The 19,788-nt window shown below is 47.3% G+C and overlaps 1 protein-coding gene and 2 long non-coding RNA genes across 3 annotated transcripts in view; 2 read left to right on the top strand and 1 right to left on the bottom strand.

Moving 5' to 3' along the window:
* LOC126544093 (uncharacterized) overlaps positions 1-19,788 on the bottom strand; it is a 263,161-nt gene that overhangs the window by 227,033 nt on the left and 16,340 nt on the right. The gene's annotated exons all lie outside the window — the stretch shown is intronic.
* Positions 1-19,788, top strand: part of LOC129380519 (uncharacterized) — a 105,683-nt gene that overhangs the window by 46,168 nt on the left and 39,727 nt on the right. The gene's annotated exons all lie outside the window — the stretch shown is intronic.
* Positions 10,213-12,195, top strand: LOC126544099 (uncharacterized). Its single transcript, XR_007602059.2, has 2 exons — positions 10,213-11,059; positions 11,956-12,195. It is a non-coding gene; the product is annotated as an uncharacterized lncRNA (long non-coding RNA).

Consider the following 19,788-nt stretch of genomic DNA (forward strand, 5'->3'; position numbering starts at 1 on the left):
ATCGTCCAACAAATGTCTGGATGCAATGACCATCCGACTCTCTCTCAGTTTCTGATCTCGGTTAACGCTTTAAGCTTCCAGAATTTGGCAAAACCACCGAAAGGAAGCAATGCGACCTCAGGATTGCTAAGGAGACTGCTGGGAGACAACGGAAACGACGTGACCTCTCAAAGGAGACTGGATGAGCTCTTGACGCACGGAACCTTGCCGAAGCACGTGAAGTGCTCAGTGAATTGCGACCACGGCACTCAGCCTGCTGCCATGATGGTGCAAGCCAGCGATTCCAGACTCATATATTACATGACTGGCTACGTGGCAAGGAAGAGCGTTGCAAGCACAAAATGTGTAGAGTGCAGCCAGTGGCTCCTACAAGGCGAGAACGAATAAGCTCCAGCTGCAGCATCCATCACTGCTGCTGTTGACTGAGGAGGCCTGCTGTACCCACCAGCCAAACTCAGTGCATTCGGGACCGCTGTTGAGAACAGTTTTACTGACTGCTTTAGTGTGATAGAAGTCAAAAGTAACAGCATCATGGATTTGGTTTCCGTCCTCCAGTTAAGAAAGCTTTCCATTGTAGGCTGCCCTGAGCACAGTACGTCCCTTACAAACAATATTATCTAGTTTTATGTGCTTACGAGGCTCCACTTCCATTTCAAGGTCCACAACTGCAAGCGAAACGCAAAGCAGGAAAGAATGAAAATGTTGAAACTAAGAAGGGTGCTCTAAGTTGCATATTGTAACTTCAAGCTCGAGTACTTCATTTTCTCAATTTTTTTTAGTGGAAAGTGAGATCTTTGCCTCCCCATTTCTTAGTGCCGAGCGATGCACTGTGGGTGTGCAATGTTTTAATATTTGTCTTTCTAATTAATTTACACATAAGCATGTGTAAATGTGATGCCTTTCTTTTTTATAGAATAACCCGGAATTATATGATGTGCAATAGACTTTACTAATTAAATGGTATGCGATAAATTTCTTTCTATGCTTTGTCTTGCTTGTTCAGAACTCCAGGCATGTTTTTTTTCTTTCTGAGGAGTAAGCTGACGCCTTCTACTACAAAACACTGCAAAGAGCCACGAATAAACGTTTTTAGTCACGCCGAGATACCACGCAGCGGAAAGCTCGGAGCGGCAACCAATCTCTTTTAATGGTTAAAATTGCATTCTGTCAGGCGTCGTCACGCTCAGTTAGCCTGTAATGAGTTAAAATATTACTTCCAACAGCATCGCTGGAAGTCCCATGCGTTGCGCGCGCGGCAAGTCCAAGGCCAGCTGCGCGTACCGAACATCGCATTACGGCCAACAGCGCCACGTACGCTAGGCTTGAAACAGAGTAGCGGGTTCCACCTAAAGTTGGAATCATCTCCCCATTCTAGTCACTATACTATAACCATACGGGGAGTATGTGAGAGAGTGACGAGAGCGTCATTAAAAGCTACCATGAGCCAAACAATACCTTAAGAGGTCCAGCAATCTGGAAGGACCTATTCCCCGAGAGCCAACGCGCATACAGACCGGAAGGGAGAGAGGGGCGTAGTCAGAGGAAGTCAGTTTGCCGAAGCTAGCTGCCTGGCGCCGTGCTACCTCTTGTGTTTCAAATGTGTAGGCATTTCTCTGCGTACCCAATGAGGAAATCCGTCCGTCACGTAAGACAATCGCTTTCAAGACAGGGACCGTAGCAGCGAGTGAATTGGCCTTCGTGCTGCCTCTCGCTTTTACGCGAGCTCAGCGGCAGAACACAGCGCACACGAAGCTATCAGCACTGAGGGCACTGTGTCCCCATCGCAGATCGCTTTCAAGATGGGGCCCGCGCGGCCGCGCCATACGCAGCCGCCGCTGCAGTACGGTTGATCACGGTTAATAATGGTTCGACGCGGATCGATAAGGCGCTGAAGAGCGATTACGGCTTATAATGATCGGAAGGCCATGAGCGCACCTGGCGCCGCCACCTACAGTAGTTCCCTTGCGTGATCAATTCGCAGCAGTTCGTGTCGCCGCAGCGCCGTCGTTTATATTCGTTGGATCAAATTTCATAACAGTGATAATGACACCACGCTGTGTGGAGGTGAGCAAGTGAAACAGTGCTTACGCATACTTAGACAACTACCCGAGGAGTTTCTGCGTAACTATTTTCCCTTCCTCCATGACTTGCATGTTCGACACTTACGTTAGCGGCATCTGTGATGTCAGGCGAAACGTGCTGAACCCGTTTCAAAGCGATCGCAAGTGAAAGCTCTGTGTGCAAATGACGTCATCTCCCGCGGTGGAAACGGCGGTTGTCTAGAAATTTAACAAAGCCGGCATGACGCCCGCCCACACGGGGCCGACCCGGCAGCCATTCATGTCGAGTGCGCCTTTCAACGGAGGGTGTCGTGTAACTGGCGTCGAGTCTGTCACGATCGATAGTTGTTTAACAAAGATAGTCTGCGCCGAAAAGACAGGTCCATGCACTCAAATGTACCGGCCCTTTTATTGCATTGATCAGGTCGCGTCAACTGAATTTGGCTGAATTTGCTAGGATTGTTGCAACGACCGGCCTGCAGCCACCCCTTCACTAGCCGTCGACGTATTCTGGCTTTGGAGGGTGAGGCGCTGTCGACGGCGCACGCGAAGTAATGTATATAAGCTTATAGCAACACGTCTACATTATAATTACACAGGAAAACTTAGGGCGGGTCGAATATCTCTATAATCATAAATAATGTATATTTTCAAAGTTCCTCGAGTTTCCACTATGTAATATGGTGGTACAGCGAGAGAACTTTCGATGCCCGTTACTCCCTCACAAGGCGACTGCCACCAAACATAAAAAATAAGCACGTACCGTAATGTTGATAAAGGAACTGCTGCTTCATTTCATTTAAAACAGCAAGTGATTGTTGGTTACATATTTGCGGGATCGGTGTGCCTGTGCACTCTGCCCGTGCAGTGGATGAGAGGCGCATACAGCTGCAAAGATGCAGCAGGCGCGTGGTCCCACGACTTCCGTTTTTTTTTTTTTTTTTTTAATTTCTATATCGCGTGAATAAGAAACGCCGCTCTCGCATACACACACGCGAATGATGACTGTCAGTGACGGACTGTAACTGACGATGTGTGTGCTGTGCTATGTGCTCTCTCTCTCTCTCCTCCCCATCTTTCATCCCCCCCACCCCGCTCCTATGTGTAGGGTAGCACACCGGTTGAGCTAAACTGGTTAACCTCCCTGCCTTTCCTTCTACACTTTTTTCCTTCCTTTCCTTCGGTCAGAAGCTGTTTCTCGTAACAATACCGTCTGCTGCCTGTATAGTTGTCCGCCGAGAAGGTATATATATATATATATATATGCCCCCATGAAACACGTCGTTAGGTAGCTAGGTTAAATGGTGGGACGTGGATTACACGGTATCCTAATGGCACGCAGCGTAATCCGAGCGTAACGTGAAACTCGTGCCTGACCACTTTTCCACGCGCACGTTAAGAGATAATAACAATAATAAATGGGGGGGTGGGTGGGGAGAAGAGAGGAGTGAGATCAAAGGCACGGTTAGCTCACCGTTGCCCTGTCCCAGCTTACGTAACGCTTTCATTCCGTTGCAAAAAGGGTGTCTGGTTAAAGAAGCCATCCGGCGCGCGCGCGATTTGCATCGCACTGCGCCGCCGCGTCTCCCCCCGAGCACAATGAGGGGATTGCCGCGCAGCAGCTGCGGCCCGCCGTCTCCGCGGGGAGCGCATTGCTCCCGTCGCGCCCAGCGTAACGTGGGCGTCACTTCATCCGATATGCAAGCGCCACGCGGTCGTTTCTCGATGAGCATGCATGCTCGCCACCCGTGTTTGATCTCCTGTCACGGGCACGCCTGTCTCTTCTGCGAGCGCGTGACGGGCAGCTCCTGTGTGTGATAGAATTGCGCTCGGTCTGGCTCCGAGCGCGTGACCTTTCGGGAGCCCTTGTAGCTTGACACAATAAATCTCGTCGGGGAAATTGGCTCCTCGAACGCGACACGCGAGCGCCTCTTCCCAAACCCACTCCCTGACGAAATCGACGCTGAGCGGCGACGTTCTTCGACTGATGACGTCGCTCGGCTTGAAAGGGTAACTGTATCCCGCTCTAACATCGAACGGGAGCTTCTGAAGAGCGAGCTCAAATAAACACACACACACACACACACACACACATTGAAGGGTAATGTGCAAGGGGAGAGTTTTCCGAAGCGTGAAAACGGTCAAATTCTTCGAAGCCACTTCCGTGGAAACGTACGAGATATTCGAAAAAAAAAGAAGAGAATAGAAGGAATTGTAACTCGTCACACAGAGACTATCGATTGATAATACAACCTCAAGTTACAGTCAGTCTAAACGTAGCGCACAGATATTATATTACAAGTATGTGCGTGGCGCAGATGTGGGACACAAATAATTTCGTGGGTGCTAGGCCGACATTTCTATAACTATAACGGCTCAGTGTCCGGGGGTCGTGATTACAGTTCCCAGTAGCAGGGTATGGTGTGGAAATCAGAAAAAGAAAGAACACACACACACGCACACACACGCACACACACGCACACACGCGCACACACGCGTACACACGCGCACACACGCGCACACACGCGCACACGCGCGCACACGCGCGCACACGCACACTCACGCACACACACAAACGAAAGAGCCCGAGCCTGCGCCACCACTTATAACAATTATAAGTGACGGGTATGAGTGAGATTAAGGTCTATAGCGTATGCCTCAAAAAGGAAACATAAACTCTATGGGGCATATTTAACACAGCGGTGAATTGATCTAGTTGGTGTAAGTACATTGTTATTTCACTGTGTGCAGCACACAGTGACGGGAACAAGATGGGCACTGACTGAGAACGAACACAAAAAGTGACACGAAGATATGCTTCTTCGTGTCACGTTTTTTCTTCCTTCCCAGTCAGTGTACGTCTTACCCCGTTAGTTTGTGCTGTACGTAGCGAAATAACAATGAATCTATGATGAAGCATGTGCCGTGGCGAAAAAGGAGACACGGAACCCCGTGTCTGGTTGGTCAATAATATTCAGCACAGTGCGCATCTGCCCTGCTATCGTCTCAGAGTTCATTGCTGAACACAAGGAAAATAATTTAGTAATTTCTACAAATTACGCCGTTGTCACTCAAGAACAGTAAGAAGTTTGTCAAAAAAAGAAAGCGTTCAGCGCTGTTCTATACAAAGAGTAACGTCTTGAACTTCTAATGATATGGTTCTCGCGGGAAAAAAACACACAGTAAATGTACAACTATGCTTAGAATGTTCTGGTATCGCCATTCCGAATCCCTTTTAGTAAATGTGAATGAACTACCGTTTTGTTTACAGAGACAGAAAAAAACAAAAAACACTGGCCATCACCAGGTGTTCTAGATAAAATTCTAGCGTTTTACTTGTCAAAGGCAGGATCAAATGATTACGAGGCACGCCGTAGTGTGGGACTCTAGATTAATTTTCACAATCTGGGGTTCTTTCACACGCACCTAAATTAAGTGCACGAGCGTTATTGCATTTCGCCCCATCGAAATGCTGCCGCCGCGACCGGGGTTTAACCGGCGACTTCGAGCTTAGCAGCGCAACGCCATAGCCACTGAGCTACAGCGGTGGGTACATCATTGGACATTCGAGACAAAATATAGCATGGTGACTTTTTTGGCGCACGTGCACAAGGTCACTGGTTCGATTTCCGACTGAGAGGTCAGCGTTTCAAGAAAATCCGACGATAGCTAGGCAATTCTTACGAGTTATGAACGCGAAAGCATTAATGTCTATTTGAACGACGCTGAGTGGTCCTTCGAGAGAGGGTGACACAAATAATTTCGTGGGTGCTAGGCAGACATTTCTATAATTTAATCTGAAGTTTTAGGATGCCTACAGCTGTTCTGTCACGTATAAGACAGCCATTTCTAATGTATAGGTGGTGTGTACTTTCACTAGCTCATCTTTCAAAAACACTTGGTGTGCTGTTTGTGAGGTGCCACAGATGGCATGGCAGCCACACATATGCGATGCAGTGACAATCAAAATGGCGTGCAAACAAGTCAGGAGTGATCGCCGGCACGTACCAATTCCTTCGCTCTTTCCCAGCATATCAGAGTAGTTCATGTGCCTATTTCATCTGAAGATACACATCCACGCCAAGCGTAATGAGCATGAGTTCACAGTGTACCAGCGGGATAAATGAAAACAAGGAAAGCTGAGATTAATGAGAACACGCTGGCTATTGTGTCGGTCATACGCGAAATTCGGGAGCAGACGCGGAGCTTTGGGCCTATACACCGACGGTCTACACACCATCGCCACATCTCAAGCGGCTGCCACATGGGGTGCAGCCGCGACGTATTTGCGGCGTAACGTCGCCGGGCGTCGCAGAGTCTATTTTGCCCTGCGCGAACACCGCGCTTTAGTAGCGTTCGGGATGTGTTTCGTGCGGTTAATCAGTTATGGTTAACAAATCAAGTGTGGTTAACAAGGATAACCGATGGAGCACATTTGAGCGATCATAACAACGTGGCTATATACTGGACGGCATGAAGTAGACGTGTTGCTACAGCGTGATGCGAAGCAGGTAAATTCACTGGTTACGTCGAAAACAGGATCCTTGTAGTTGCTCATTTAATCTAGTAGTTACTTGTGACAGCTGTTCTTTTTATTTCTCTCCGTTCCCATTCAAGTTCTGTTGTAGCAGCACATCGCTTGGTAGAAAGGAAGTACACAGCCGCACCGTTGCATGTAGCGTAACTTCTAAAGAGTAACAGTAGGAAGTATATACAGATGAAACAAGTCAGCGTCACAGTGCATCGCCCTCCTTCTATAGACAGCCATTTGTTTTCACGTAGGCAGAGACAAAAAGTGTGTTTGCCCCCTCCCCCCCACCCCTTTCTTTTCCAACGTCTTTTCCCGTCTTTATTTATTTTTATTTATTTTTTTGACAAAGAATGCCGCGTGAGAGGGGAAAATTGTTTCCCTTTATCGGACTTCCTGTCGAGAAATCATTTCCCAGATTGTTTGTCGCTAGGCCATCATGGTGTCGCGAAACGATTACTGCCGACCTCATCGCGTCTCTTTCACTCTCGACCAAAACACTCTTATTGCTGATGATTCCGTCCTGCTGCTGAGCACGTTGAGATCCATTATGTTTCGTTCGACGGCGCTATACAATTTAGCACGCCTACGGCGATCTCAAGGGTGTCATACAAGAAGTTGTCACTGCACGTACATCGCGTGCGTGCGTGTTGTCGTTGCTTAAGAGCGACATCGAAAGATGTGCTGCTGGTTATACGACGTCTGAAAACGCGACTGTCGTGTTTCTTGGGCAGATATGAAGGCTCTCCATGTTGCAAGCTCTAGTCCAGAATGTTGATAGCCTTCTTTTTTTTTTTTTTTTGAACTCTTGCAATAAAACAAAATGCTCGTATGTTAGTAGGGCAGCTATCGGAAGGTAGATGCCATAGTTTATCATTCTTGTCTCGCTTATAAGAAAGCTACGATTCAAAGGAGACGCCGGCTCGCGATATTTACGAGTGCGTCTACATATTTCATGTGCATAAATCAGATTTCTACAATCTCAATCTGCACACTAAAGTCTGCCGACCGGAAAAATAAGGAGATTTGTCGCGATGCATTTATAGCCATAAATTTTTGCTGTTTATTGATGTCCATAAAGAACCTTGCTTTAAGCCATGCGCATATCCTAGCTAGCATTCCACTGAGAGACAATCTCTGTCGGAGTATGTAGGTGCAGCTGGCGTTACACTATACGCTAAATGTCAGGAAACTTGGTATTGGTCACTTTCCAAACGTTCATTCGAAGAAAATAGCCAGCCGCAAGAAGAGAACGCAGTGTGCGAGTAAAAATGTAGGAGTCATAGGACTGGCGTGTGCGCTTGCCGTTTCTTGCGTATGCTTCTCGTATCCGTTAGGAGATACCTGTGCTTCGCAAGCCAACAGGGGGAGGGGAAAAAATGTACAAGCCACCGCTCTTCCCGCTACACGTAGCAGACTGACAAAGTATTTACGGCTGTTCTGTCGACACAGGTGCCGAACGTGCACAGTTAAGCCACGTGCCTTCTTCTGGAGCGTATGCTGGACGAGGTACACGACCTTGTAGAAACGTGCCACAGTACGGCGAGAGGCGCACAGCGAATTCCGGCGCCGAAAGTCTGCCGTAACTTCTGTCTTTATCGCCTGCGGGAAAATATACGCGCTCGCTGACTTCTTATAAGAAAATTGTTGCTATGCGACGCGGCCAACGCGCCAAGCGTTTCAGAGCGCTGTCTTTCATGAGTGAAATTTCTGAAGGTGTTTTATTCCGGCTTCTCAGAAATGCTAGCATGGTATAATGTTTAGAACAGCGTACTTCTGGGGGAAACGGTCTCTAAACTAACCATCCGAAATGTAGTTGTATGTGTGTGTATATATTTATTTGCCTCGAGGCACATGTCAAGGTCACCCTTAAGGTCACATAGGCCTGCAATATCAACTGACCTGCAATATCAAAATGGAGGGGAAAGATCCAAAGAACGCTATTGCTTTGATTAAAATTCTGTGCTGATACATTCTTTTTTCGGCCGTCTGTCCAAAAGATCATCATGGTTGTAATATATTTTACGCCATATTCCTTTGTGGTATAATGTCTTGCTTTGAGGACTTATCGTAATGTCATTTTATGATTTGTCTTTTCTACATTTGTAACATTGCGTTACTTGTTATACATTTCCATGTTACTCGTGTAAAAATGAGCAGCCGGCGCTGTATGTCGGGCCCAGCATATTCTTATTTGTTTATGTCAACTAAAACAATGTAAGAACAAACGTAGTTGTAGCACGGAGGATAAGGTCAGTAGGAGCCGATGACGAGCGACTGCAGTGAGGCTTTACTGCATGTCTTATATGGGCATGTGCTATAAAGGAGCCCTGAAACACCTTTCACGAAGACATAGAAGTGTTGTTGTAAAGACAGTGCACTTGTGGACATATTATCGAACACCAAAATAAGACAGCAACAACGACCAATCAACTAGCCAACCAATCTTTCCTCAGCATAGAAGTGATACGGCAGGTTATGATTGTCCTGGCTAGAAATACGGCATTATCGTGCCGCTAAAACGCCACCATGAGAATCGGAGAATTGTCTCTCAAGAAAAAGTGAGGGTATGCGGTGAGTGCAATCTATTAATTCCTTATGCTTTCCTTATTTTCTGTCATTTGTGCACTCATCGGATGACGCTTACTCGTCCTCAGATAGTTATGATTATAAGTTTCCTGCCAAAAGTGTATACTGGTCAGATAGTTCAGCAATACGGTATACTGAACTCCACGAACGCGCTCGTAGTAAATCAGTGATCACCGTACAACACCCTCAGCAAGCACTGATGAACTTCTGTCAGCAGTGTGTGCCTCGCAAATAACAGAAAGCTCAGCAAAGTAGTCGGGTGATATTAGTATACACTGGTTTTGTACCTCGTCCCTTACAAAAATCGGTTTGACCTTTCAGTCACTCATGAGTCACCTATCAGTCACCCCTGTCACCTATCTGTAGACTCGACCTTTCTGTAGACTAAGTCTGCAGAATGTCTGCAGACACCGTGCGGACTGCAAGTAGACTTGTCTGTAATATGCGTGCCCAGTGAGTGTGTGTGTAAATATGTATATGTATCTATATATACATACATATTCTGAACCATGACATATTTTATAATTACGGTTGAATAGTTTTGACCTTTCAGTCACCCATGAGTCACCCACCAGTCACCTCCACGTAGACCTAGTCTGCAGAATGTCTGCAGACACCGTGCGGACTGCAAGTAGACTTGTCTGTAATATGCGTGCCCAGCGAGTGTGTGTGTGTGTGTAGATGTATATCTATATATAAACGCATATATATACATATTCTGAACCATGACACATTTTATAATTACGGTTCAATAGGTCTGACCTTTCAGTCACCCATGAGTCACCAACCAGTCACCTCCATGTAGAGCTAGTCTACAGATTGTCTGCATATTGTCTGCAGACACTGTGTGGACGGCAAGTAGGTAGACTTGTATGTAATATGCATGCCATATATATATATATATATATATATATATATATATATATATATATATATATATATATATATATATATATATATATATATATATATATATATATATATTCTACATGACACATTTTATAACAGTTAAATCGGCTTCACCTTTCAGCCACCCACGAATCACACACGCACACAAGCACACACACACACAAACACACACACACACGTGTGCGCATCCTGAACCATGACACATTTTATCATTGCGCTCTGTTTTGCCATTTTAACATTTTGAAAACTTTGTCACTGATTGCTACAAGAACAGTCTGATAATGGCAGTTATATAAATCAATTATTTAATACTAATTGAAATAAGGTAATTGTTACATAACGTACATTAAATGCAGCAGTTATACTATGGCTCGAACCGCAGCCTGAATTTAAGGACATATCTACCGCGCGACGCCGACACCATCCATCCGACCACCGACTGCGTGGTTGCTTTCGGCGCCGGCCCCCAGGAGGCGCTGGCCGCGAGCACCGGTAAAATTACGGGTGAGATTATTTTCCCGTCTTCACCTGGTCACCGACATGTCACGGCGTGCACGCGTGCACGCCATGTGCACGCTGCATTGACGGCGACCGATGAGGTAGTGTACATGCCGTGCCGAGAGGAATTGTGGTGATTTTTGTGTGTATTAATGATCCAAAACCCCTGTGACTGCATAACGTAGCTCTCAGTGTTTTTCGTGTGGTGTGCCGATGCCAATTATCGTAGTTATGACCCGGTCGCGCTTTCTTTGTTACCGGCTCATGAAAAGCCGATGGTACTCTCGCTGCGCTCGCATTCCATCACAGTGCGCGGAAGAATTTTTTGAAAGTTGTGCTATCACGTGCTGTAGTTCATCTGCGATTCTACGCTGTTGACGCCGGAGTCACCGTGCACAGACTGTCCTTCCTGCGGTACCTGTGCGATGCGGCAGCAGCTGTCACGGAGACTCGTTTACCGAGCACGCCTAGAAAGGTAAGTCCGGCGCGTACGCGCATTCTTGTGGTGCGTGAAGCGTGCATTTCTGTACGGATAACAAGATGATTAGTAACGTGACAAAAATGATCGTGCTTTTCGAATGTTCGTTCTTGTCGCAGGGCGCATTTAGCGAACAGTTTGATGAAAATTGCCCTAAAACGTGATGTTGCCAAAATCTATCGATTATTTGCTTTCTGCTGTGAAGTTTCCTTGCGCCGGCGACTGTTTGATTTGAATCGGCGCAAAAATTCAAGCAGGGAAAGTTACTATTTCTGTACGTAATTTTTCAGCGAGAAATCGCATAGCCATTTCTAGAGGTACGTCGATTTGTCGTCTTCACAGCTAACGGCTGCGCGAGATGGCACCCGATTGCTGTGTACGACGCATGGCCAGATTTTAGCTTGTATGCAAGTTCTTTTATTTATATAGTGTCTTCGGACAGCCTGTATTTCTTGCGTTGGGTGTCATGTGTTTTCGTGTATTTGTAAATGGTTCCGAGATTTCAACAACAGTATCTATCTTTAATGGAAAAAATTGTTTTCTCACATGAAAAAGAGGGAGTCTGTTCTTTTTCAATGCATCGTCCTTTGGGGCAGGGCTTTGTTGCACCGCATAAATAAATTAGGTTTTCGAACGCTTATCATGTGTTAACGAGTTTTCTGCTTGTGCAATTCGCATTTGACTTGGTACAGACGTGCGTTCGTGTGAAGTTTTTTATAGTAGATTCATCTTTGCTCCAGTTCCATTTACATATTAACTGCCTGTAATGTAATAATCGGGTATTTGTGCAACCATGCAGCTTCATGTAGCTGTTTGCACGAGACGTTTCACAATGTCACAAGTTGACAGTTTCAGCAGGGCTTACAGTAAACTGAACATTTCTTCTTGTTTAGGGATGTCAGGATTTTGTGAGCCAGAGGAATCTACACCACTTGGGAGCCTGCGGCACTTCTGCAGGCTGAACAGCGCGTCAAAGCATCTGATTTGCATGCTGCGACAAGGTGTGTGCAAGACGGTCACTGCCACACACATGAGATGTCGGTACTCACTACTTCATTCCTTGGAAGCGATATTCTTGGTCCCAACCAAGCAGCCCGGAAGAAATCGGAGACAAATAAAATGTGCAAAGAATACTATTGCGTCTGTTATTTTATTGCATGCATGCATGCCCGTTCCCCATAGTGGGGCTACAAAAATTCTCTCTAATGTCTGCCTAAATGCTGTAATCCTGTGACCACAATCTCGACAGACTTTCTGCAGAAATGCTGTATCCTGCAGCTACACAGATTGAGCAGACTTTCTGCAGAAAGGGTGTACGAATTGGGCGCTGGGAGGTGACAGGGGGTGACAGAAAGTCTGTCACCTGTCTTCAGATATTCTGCATCCCGGGTGACTCGGGGTATGCAGAATTTCTGCAAAAAGGGTGTACCAATTGGGCGCTGGGAGGTGACAGGGGGTGACAGAAAGTCTGTCACCTGTCTTCAGATATTCTGCATCCCGGGTGACTCGGGGTATGCAGAATTTCTGCAGCAAGTCTACAATGATTTTTGTAAGGGGTTATATGAGTATTTAACATTGCTTCGCTGTCGTAGGTAAATTTGAAGACACAGTTTGACTTTACTGTGGCTTGAAATATAACTAAAAATTTTATTTCTTAAGTTTTCTTTTTATTATGGTGCACATGAGCAAGCCAGAGTATGAGCTCCTTTGTGTATCTTGTTCATCAGCCTTTCTTGCTTTTCTAATTCATTTCGATCCAATTTTATTTCGTTTTCTAGAAAGGAGGAAACGTTCATTGGCCAGTCAGCCGGACCTCTTCTTACCGTGTCGTTCTCTTTTCTCAGGCATAATCCAGCTACTGCGATCACATGATGCGTACAACGGACAGCCGTATTGTAGAAGTGCAGGTGGCCATTCGGCGAAATCAGAAATTATAGCGTGCTTTGGCAGACTCTAGCGCTAGCGCGGAAGCGCTGCAATCATTTCGCTACCCCACGTAAAAGCGACCCGAACGGCACCTCACGCAAAGCTCGAATGGGCCTTCTTTTTTTTCGAACGTATGCGCTATGCTTTACATGCATATACAAGAGATCATTTCTGCACGAAAACTGCGCTCGCTACAATCCGCTATTGCGAATTCGACTCACCCTCCTAGTGTCTCGAGAGAAGCATTCAGCTGTTATCTGCTCTCGACATACACGCTGTGTAGTGGATAGACCATGGCTATTTTGTATGACGCCTCATTCCTATCGATACCGACCACGCGATGCACGATGCGTAGTATTCCTCTTTCTGCAAGGAATCGTATCTGTAGTTACAGGTGTGCCTATTGTACTTGCGCTCTCTAATTTTTTTTTCCTTTCTTGTTGGTCATGTCTTACAGTTTACGCCGAAAAGCAACTTGAATTCAATTAGCGTTTGTAAAGAACTACTGTACGGTGGTACATAATAAAACCCTAATTCGCGCGAAACTTACACTGTACTCGCTACAATGTCACTACGTGTACGTCTTGTCCATAGCAAGTAAGCGCCACATGGTCATTTAAATTGGGTAACTGGCGTTGCTCTCGGACACTGCGTAAGAGAGGCAAGGACTGTCGTTGTCGGCCTTGTGTGCACCGATAGACTCTGTGAGAATGAACAACGCGTCTGATTACATGCGAGAGGAACGAGCGGAAATCAGAGAGAGAGAGAGAGAGAGAGAGATTATTTCTTAGCGACTCTCAGTCTGAACCCTCGCTGTTGGAGTTCAGCGGAGTTCCCTGTCTTGGTGGTGAGTGCGTTTGTCTGGAGCTACTGATGTGTTTGATGCTGACCACGAGCGGCTGCCATAGCGTCTAGAGCGAAGCTCTTTGCAGCCATTCAGCTCCATCAGGTGTTCGGAAGGAAGAGCGGGATATTTGAGCGAATTAAAAAGTGTGGAAGAAAGCGTATGCCCATAAGTATGAAGTTCGTTGCGGTATCTGTCGCATATTTGACGCGCTGGTTTCCCAGGTCTTTTCTCATTGTGGTCTTGCATAAGGAGACACGTTTATTTTCCTAACGTGCACTACCCAACAAGGAAAATAGGCGTGCTTATGTATGGGCGTAGCACTTGTACAAGCCACTTAGATGGGCTTAGCGCCATCTTTATCTTTATCGCTCTCGTTGGGGCAACATCTATGAATTTACAGCTGGCATGAAGCACTCCATAAGACCGAAACGGCGTTTTCGACCGGCAAACATAAGCACCGATCGGAGTGATTAACCTTCCTTGTACACTTCACCGTAAATGTCTATCCAAAAAAAAATAAAGAAATGAAACGAAGCGCCACCCTCGTAAGCTCACCTAAAGAGGCTAAAATATTACGCGCTGCAATAACTGTGGTTTACCGCCTCACTTGTTCAGTTACGCGGTCAGTGCACCTTCTGCTTTTTTTGGCTTACGTGTCTGCATGTAGACGACGATGAATCTAGTGAATCAAGCACAAAACCTCGTTTTAACCTAACAAGCGACCCTGCTATGCCGTATAAAGCTCGGCTACTTGCACGACGATTACTGGTTTTCTCGTGATGCGGAATGTGCTGCCTAGGCGACCCACAGCACGTCTCAAACGTAACATCGTCCCCGCTGCGGAAGACACTCAACGCATTTTCTTTATTTATTTTTCTTTTTCCTCCCCGCCCACAGAAACACGCGTTAAGTACAATTACTATTCCGCAGCATGGCGTATAGTGCGCGCGTAATGTCGGCGGCACTCTGGGAATGTCAGTACTAATTTACAGCTCCACTTTCTTTCAGTGCACAGCGAATTCATTCTTGGATAGTGCTTTCGGTTCACTTTTTTTCATGTGTGACTAACATCTCTTATGCACGTTAACGGGCAGCCCTGGGGATGTTTGGCGCCAGAAACGTAATACGCTCTGACCCAAAGTCGCGTATTCGATAGCTTCAGAAGAAAGTAAAGCGCGAGACAATGAGTTAACGCGACGCAATTGCGTCTCCTTATTCCTAATCTCTCTCTCTCTCTCTCTCTCTCTCTCTCTCTCTCTCTCTCTCTCTCTCTCTCTCTCTCTCTCTCTCTCTCTCATTTTTCTATTCCAATTTTTCTTCTCGCAGCGTAGGCTAGCCAACCAGGTTGACGCTTTTCTCGTTAACATCCTTGCCTTCTATGTTTCCTTTCTTTCCCCTCTCATTTATTTTTTATCTCGCAAGAAAATGCGGGGTTGGAAGAAGGTTTCTGGCAAGGAAGATTGTGTTGGTAAAACAGACGTCCCCGTATCAAGAGAGAAACGAGGGATTTCGCGGCGACGCGCTCCATTTCGCGGAAGCCTCGTCGTGGCCAGCGGCGACGCGCAGAATGAAATTGCCGCCACGCGACACCGCGCCGGCGGAGCGACTTCGCTCCCAAGGCCGTTGGCCACGTCATGCACGTAATGCATGCGCACGCCTTAGCTTGAAAAGTGCGCGAGAGGATCTCCTTCTATAGCTCGCCGAGTCTCGGAAACCCAAGACGGAAATGGAGCCGAGCTGAAAAACACGAACCGGCCTTGGAACCGGAGACGGCGAGAGATGAGGCGCGGGAGGGGCGCGCCCAAATTGGCGCGAAGCTGGAAAGACAAAACAAATAATAATAATAATAATAATAATAATAATAATAATAATAATAATAATAATAATAATAATAATAATGTAAAACGAGTGCCGGGCGATAGTGCAGACCGCAATACGCGAAGGCAGGGCGGTTGAAGGGCGAGAAGGCAGTTACTGTGAGGACAGAGCCTGATCGCGAACCGGGGAAATGGTAATGCGGGATGCCTCAAAATTTCTCTTTCGTCGGCCGGTCGCTTCGCGTGCCTTGGCGCATCGGGCCTATCTGGGATAAATTGCACACACACACACACACACACACACACACACACACACACACACACACACACACACACACACACACACACACACACACACACACACACACACACACACACACACACACGCACACACGCACACACGCACACACACACACACACACGCACACACGCACACACACGCACACACACACACACACACACACACACACACACACATATATATATATATAGATATACACACACACGAGCGCCGGGCCAGCGGAGTAATAGAGCTCTGTCCTTTGTTTGCCCTTTGAAAGAAGACGCTGCAAAGGACAGCCTTTGAAGGTCATGTCGTCTTGCTTCCAGTTGTAGTTTTTCGTTTTCTCACCTGTTGTTTTCTCGCGGTAATTTAAAGGCACGCACAGCGCCGACCGAGGTAAAGCTTGCTAAAAAGGCGCTCCTCGTGCGCATCCTGCTCACCGCAACAATTTGCTCTCTCTCGGCGAACCATTTTGTCGCTATAGCTGGCCCGAAGTACAATTACGACCTCAATCGTGGTTTTTCGCACATATCCGGCTATGCAGCGAAGTGGCCGCTCCACCTCCAAGAATGGGGGCAGTGGTCTCGCGAATGGTGGCGCAGTCGAGCGAGCGCCTTATCCGGGGCGCAGGCGACGGAATGCCGCTTCCGTCCATCCGCGGCCGTGATTTGCCATGCGAGAAAAAAAAAAAAAGAACTGGCACCATTTTGGTGTCTTCCAAGCCAGCGCCCTATCGCCTTCTTCCGCACGCCGCGAGAAGGAAAAGGAAAAAAAAAAAAAGAGCAAGCACCAGTGCAGAAGCTCGAGGAGGTCGCGAGAAGCATCGGGCGATATAGCCGCTTTATATTTGCATCCATCGGAGGACCGGCCACTGCGACCGTTCTTGGCGGGACGCTGGGAGACGCCGGAAGTCATCCACGGCTCGATGAAGAAGAAAAAAGGGCGAGTGGACACAAGGAAAGGTCGAAAGGAGATAGACGATCCGCCACAGCACTCCCACCGCTCGTTTTGCTTTCGACGGAAAGGATTCGTCGCAGGAGTGAAACATTCTCTGTACCTGTAGCGAGCCTTCAAAGCTATCGCCGCTTTCATCCTCCTATAGAGATGTGGAACTTCGGGGCCGTCCGTTATCGGCGCCCATCCGCATTCGCGCGGCACCAGGACTGCCGCGGTGGAATCTCGCCACTTCGCGGCGGCGCATGCTCTGCAACGCGCAGATAAGGCCTTAATATCGGAGCTGTTTACTCCGGACGACGATCAGCCAGCATTCGAGCGGATCGTTATGGCGTTCCATGTGCTCGGCGTGATCGCTCGCTATCTCAATGGGCGTAGCGAAATCGCCGCGCGAAGACAATACGAAAAGGATAAAGGGGAGTGGGAGCGTGTGCAATCGTTTCTGCAAATCAAAACATCGTCATTACGTTGACACAAATAGACTCTGCCGTGTTCGCTTTACAATACACAGCTTTTTCACTTGGCATGAGTGCACTCGCGAACCTTCCAAACTGTAGTAACAGCAGGCTAACTTATACACACATAATATACTCTTGCAATATTGATCCGTCATGTGAGCACTCATTTCAATTTATACGTTCGGTTACAGCGCACATTTTCATTAGTTATGTCTCTGTCGGACAAAATAAAACTTCGTTTTTCTTTTCTTTTTACATGAAAATGCTGCATTACTGTACGGTTGTACGGGTTCTATGGCGCATTGCTGGCATGAGACTCAGTGATTCAGCTTGTGGCGCTCATATCGAATGCATTTGAAATGAAAGTATTGACTGTTGATGTAGAGGGTAAGTTGCAGTCGTGAAAGAGGTATACATGCATACGCGCACAGGTCATTCACGTCTACTGCCGCTAACGTACGTCGTGTCAACAATCTTGTATAATGAATAGTGGCTCCGGCGCAGATTCAAGTCGAGTACTTTGAGTAAAGGAACACGATCCTCCACCTCTTCTCAACACCGCCACTTGGCAGGCATAACATTGAGAGATAAGAACAGGGTGGTGTGAATTTAAAATCAAACCATTGTAGCTGGTATTCTATAGTTGAGATTCAGAAGTGAAGTTGTGCAGGTATTGTCATGTGTAGAGCAGATACCAGTGATCCACAAGAGAAACAGAATCGGGCGCAGAGGAATGAGAAGTGGGGTCGAGTACAGCGGAGGATTAGGTGACGTAATGATATGAGAAAATTTGCAGACATGGAATACAATCAGCTGACGCAAGCCGGGGGCAATTAGAGATGGCTGCGAGCTAGAGGCCTTCGTCCTGCAGTAGGCATAGAACAGGCTAATGATGATTAGGTAATGCTGAACGCGCCTGTGTGGCTATTTTACTCTTTCCTTGCAGACCTCCAACACTGTACGTTGATGAAATTGGTTGCGCTATACCCGCTGTTACGTTCGACCTGCGGGGGCTGGCGATCTTCGGGGAAGCGACCGTCGAAACCTGCCCGGCCCGCTGCGGCGACTCGCTTTGTAAGGACGACCATGCGCCTCGTCAACAACCCGTTGGCGCCAGCATGTCTGCTGCGGTGGCTCGCTTTGTAAGGACGACAATGCGCCGCGTCCCCAACCGAACGGCGCCGGGATGTCCAGACGCAGTCGGCGGACCAAGTATGTTAGTGGATGCGCCATCACCGTGAAGTTTGGAGCGGGCGAACTCCTCGAAGAAGGTGTTTTGCGGCTGCCGTCTCACGGGCAGTCGTCAGTCAAAGGACAGACGCGGCGGCCACTGTCTGCGGTATTAAAAGGCGCCTGCTCAGGGCAAGATCCGTGTCTGCGAAAACCCTCTCACCTCGGTGTGGTCAGTGAAACATGTGCGGAAGTGAGTGTGTAAACCCTCCCCCTCAAAGGCGGGTCGGCTACGATGACTTTGGACGCTCCGAATTGGTCGAAGGTTGAACGGCCGTTTTCCCTCACCTAGGGATCTAGGGAGAACAGAGTGTTTATAAGCAGCTGTTGGGCGGCTGCTGGGTGAGCATTCTCTTTCAGTCATACTAGACTGATGAACTGTAACGTTTTCATGTAGGTACTGTAAATAAATACCATATTCCTCGTTCTCGATGATAACAAGTCCCTCCTTTCAACAACGTCCTCAGCGTGGATGAGTTGCACGACGGCATGGGCCAGCTAACATCTATTTCATGCCCGACCCCAATCCTTACACCGCACAAAGAGCTCTATACGTGTTCCTATGGGTGGGCAGCGCAACCCGGACGAAAGACAAGAGGAAGTACACAATACGAGCGCAGACTAACAACTGGTTTATTTTTTCAAACAAGGGACTAAAATATACAGAAAATGTAAACACGTGTAAAGTGACGCTTCCAAGGGTGAAAGGGTGTTCAATCACCAACTCGCCCAGCTTGCCGTGTTAACTCTATACGTGTGGCATTTCTTCGTTTCTGATGGCATCGTCTGTATCACGAAAAACCAGGGAACGAAATATTTCAATAGTACACCTGTGGGTACATAAAATACGAAGCCATGCAAGGTTCAGACTTTCATGAAAAGCTAACATAATAATCTTGCTATAAGACGATGCTAACGCTTTCATTGCTAACGGAAAACGGTATGCTAATGACAACATCAAGGGCAGGGATATCTACACCTGCCGAAGTAGCCCAGTGGCTATGGCGTTGCGCTATACTGAGGTCGCGGGTTCGATCTCGCCCGCGGCATTTCGATGGGGACGAAATGCGAGAACGCTCCTGTACTAGATTTAGACGCAAGTTAAAGAACGCCGGATGGTCAAAGTTAATCGGGAGTTCCCCACTACGGCGTGCCTCATAATCATATCGTGGTTCTGGTACGTAAACACCTGAATTTCATTTTTTTTTCTT

The sequence above is a fragment of the Dermacentor andersoni genome, chromosome 1 (assembly GCF_023375885.2).
Source record: "Dermacentor andersoni chromosome 1, qqDerAnde1_hic_scaffold, whole genome shotgun sequence".
In the NCBI taxonomy this organism is placed as follows: Eukaryota; Metazoa; Arthropoda; class Arachnida; order Ixodida; family Ixodidae; genus Dermacentor; species Dermacentor andersoni.